Here is a 4112-nt window from a genome sequence, read left to right as displayed (position 1 = left end):
TTTTCTTCATTACCCACTCAAGCCGTCTCCAGCCATTATTAGTCTCAAAGTGGGTTCCTCGTCATCGAAAATTAAGCAGGGAGAAGGTTCAAGTTTGGGGATGCATATCTTCAATTAATGTTGGACAATTGCTGAAACTTATGGTACATTGATTGCAGCAAGATACAAACATATCTTAATCCACCATGCTATCCTCAGTGGTGTAACACATATTGATCCCAACCTTATCTTACAGCAATATAATGATCCCAATATTCAGCTAGAATAATTAAAACTTATTTGCAAAAGAAAGAAGAATATGGAGTTCTTTCATGCATAGAACAGTTCCCTCAAATCCCAGTATCATGGAAGCTGTATAGGACTATATGAACAAACAAAAAGTAAAAAAAAAAGAATCCCAGCTACTTAGATTATTTTTAGAAAGTCTTGGAAGAAGCGTGGAGAGAGCACCAAAAGACATAGATGAGATGATCAAGCTGGCAGAACGGTATATAAAAGCCCATGGAGGTAGTATAACTGACAAGTCCAAGAATGTCCAGTTAAATATGAAACCAGTAATGGCTGACAGGAGGTTAATAGACAGAAGGGAGAAGAGATGCTATGTTTTTTTTTATAAAATGGGACACATTGCAAAGGAGTGCAAGTCAATTGCCAGCAAACAGCAGAAACCTCAACATAAAGCAGCTGGAGCTATTTACAAAAACAATGCTGGTGAGAAACAAGAAAAGAGTGATTGGCACTATGGATGCTTCTGCCAAAAGAAAGAGAATCAAGACTACTTGTCAAATTCAATACAAGAAAGCATGATTGATCAGTGCACGACTAATGGTCGGCTCAAATTAGCAAATGGATCAACAGTGCTAATAATTATGGGAGCATGTGCCAAATATCAAGAGATGCCAACAAATTACAATCTGCCAAAATGTGAAGGCTATGTTGGGGACAAGAAAGTGAAGGTTCTACAAGACACTGGTGCAATAGTGCATCAGTGAGAACCAGTTTAGTATCCAATGGTCAGATGACAAGCAAGGTATGCATGTGTGTGCTAACTGATGGGACAGTGAGAATGTTTCACATAGCAAAAATAAAGGTGGATACTCCATATTATGTAGGAGACTTTGAGATCACGGTTATCAAGAAACCAATACACGACTCGGTGATAGGAACATACCAGGTAGTAGAAATTTGGAGGAACTAGACAGAAAGAAGATTGATGAAACTTCTGCTGTCACCACCAGAGCTTAAGAAAAGAAGAGCAAACAAGACATCATGCCCCTGCATGTGTCAAAAGGCGACATTCCCAATTTAGGTTTGCGAGAACTGAAGGAAGCACAGAAGAAAGACCCTTCACTACAGAAACTTTTGGACAATGCCCGAGAGAATGTCGAGCACAATACAAAGGGCAAAGATTCTTATAGAATAGAGGACTGGAAGGGAGTTCTATACCGAATCTATCAAGGCAGTTATACTGGGGAAGTTAAACAGATCATAGTACCAACAAAATACCAGACTCGAGTGATAAAGTTGGCTCATGAATCAATTGTGGGAGGACACCTAGGAACAAAGAAAATGGCAGACAGAATCACCAGTAACTTCCATTAGCTGGGAGTCATCAGAGATGTGAGTAGATTCTGTAGGTCACGTGACATCTGCCAAAGGACAATACCTAGAGAGATGTCTCTCATAGAAGTCCTGTTCAGCATAGTTGTGGACTTTATCAGGCCACTAGTGCCTATGTCTGACAAGGGAAAAGGGTATGTGTTAACAGTAGTTGATGAAGCGACACATTATCCAGAAGCAATAGCACTAGTGAAGATAAAGACAGAGAGAGTAGCAGAAGCCCTCCTGGAGATATTTTGCAAAGTAGGCTTTCCGAGAAAAATCCTCAGTGACAGAGGGACCCAGTTTACTTCAGAACTGATGTAGGAAGTGTGCTGACTCATCAGCGCTTGGCAACTCTTTACCACCCCGTACAATCCTAAATGTAATGTACTTTGTGAGAAAGTCAATGGAGTTTTAAAGAGAATGCTAAGGAAGATGTGCCAAGAGAGACCACATGACTGGGACAGGTACTTGCAGGCAGTGTCATTCGCTTATTGAGAAGTCCCACAAGCAAGTATAGAATTTTCACCCTTCGAGTTACCGTATGGATGAAGGACAAGGATCCACATTTCAAGGTTGGATAAAAGGTCTTAGTTCAGGTGTTCAGACTACAACAAACTCATCCTGCAATGGAAAGAAGTTTTTGAAGTACTCAATAGAATAAATGAACTATAAGGTGAATGTAAAGACCAAGGATGCAGCATGAAATCTTCAATTAAAATGTTATCACCGTTAAATGGTTTTATTCCTTTTTATATTTGTAATTTGTTTTACTGTCCACTTAAATTGGACAGGGTATCTCTGAATTTTCTTCATTTCTTTCCATTATTTAGTTTGCTTTAATGTATTTCCAAACTACTTTTTTCATATTACAGGGTTTAAGTAATCCTTTGTTTAAGGATATTTTAATGTATTTTATGTTATTAAAAGTTATTTTGGAGTGTTGTAATGTGTAATTAAGTATTGTGATGTTATTTCTTAATGCATGAAAAGTTTCTTGATTTATGACTATTTTTGCTTGAACGTTTTAAACTAAAATTTGTTTTTCTTTTAATATATGATTTCATACTTTATTTCACTTTAAATAAATGTAATTAAAAGATCATGTTTCAGTTTTGCTGTTGAATGATTGTGTAGTTCATGGATAGAGTTGTCATCCTGCGATTTTAGAAACGAAGGAAAATTAATGTGATCCTTGGCCATGCTACAAGTTTAAATTTTATTGATTTTAAAGTCATTTTAATTGTTGGCTGGATGTCAAGCCTGAAATAAAGAAAGGAGGAACATACATTTTGTTCAAGAGGATGTTCCAGTACCATTATAAATACATGTTGAAAGTGTCACCAATTGTAATATTTTTTGTTGAAAAAGAGCTCCTCATACCAGGAATAACAGCACAGAGCAAAAGTCTGTACAGATCTTCAGGAGTCTGTTGGCATGCGAGTGTATGTATATATATGCTGTCATGCCTGGTATGAGAAGCTCTTTCTCAACAATAGATATATATATATATATATATATATATATACACACTCTACAATGTGCATCCAATTAATGTGGAATGTAAAATAATGAATTGGTGCAACTTTAGGATACAGGATATTATAAACTTTAATTTCCCATAATTAACCTCAATTCAATATTTTAACATTCACACTACTCTATGGAATGTGAATATGATCTACTTCACAGATCCACATTAATTAAACTACAAAATATTTGATTAAAAACACTACAATATAATTGTGTCATTCTCATAGGAATGTTTATGATGGTACAAAAGGCAACTTGTATAAAAACTTGATTTAAGTGTGCTACTGAAATTCTGTAATGTATTTACATTTCAAACACATTAGTAATAGTCTGGATAAAACATTTTAATTTACTTCAAAAACTCCTGGAGTAGAAATGTGGACTCATTAATGTACAGAAATGGTAACTCAGACTCTAGTGATAGATAGTGAAGACTTGGAGTTGAGTTTAGTGAACCTACTTCTTGATATTTTTGAACTTTGGTTCTACTCGTATTAAAACCACTGGCCAGTCTAAACTATAAGTCACAGTTCAGGACAATAGAGATATTAATGAAATATTTTAGCTGTGATTGAGATGATTCATCATAGCAGCTAGAATTTAATTTGTGCTGATTATTGATATACATATATTATTGCTCATCCTATGCTAGGAGAAGTTGAAAGCAAGGTCAGTCCCTCTATATGGATTTTACAAGTTGTTCATTTATTCATACTGTATAATGTGATAGTATTAGTTTAATGATGTATACAGGCTCACAGCTGCATGTTCAGTTACTAATATGAAAGTAAACAGACATAAAGTGGTACACTATATTGAACAAACTCGTATGTCATTTTTAGCAGAGAAGTAAAGCAATGAGATAACTACAACAGATTTTAATAGTCTTTGTATAAATATTTGAACTTCTTTCTAAGTGTTGTAGTATGTACACAACTTCTGCATCCAGACATACACAGTAGCATACAAATTCATTA

This window comes from Limulus polyphemus, unplaced genomic scaffold (genome assembly GCF_000517525.1).
Source record: "Limulus polyphemus unplaced genomic scaffold, Limulus_polyphemus-2.1.2 Scaffold4747, whole genome shotgun sequence".
NCBI classification, from domain to species: domain Eukaryota; kingdom Metazoa; phylum Arthropoda; class Merostomata; order Xiphosura; family Limulidae; genus Limulus; species Limulus polyphemus.
The sequence above is the reverse complement of the archived record's forward strand: the minus strand, read 5'-3'. Positions refer to the sequence as shown.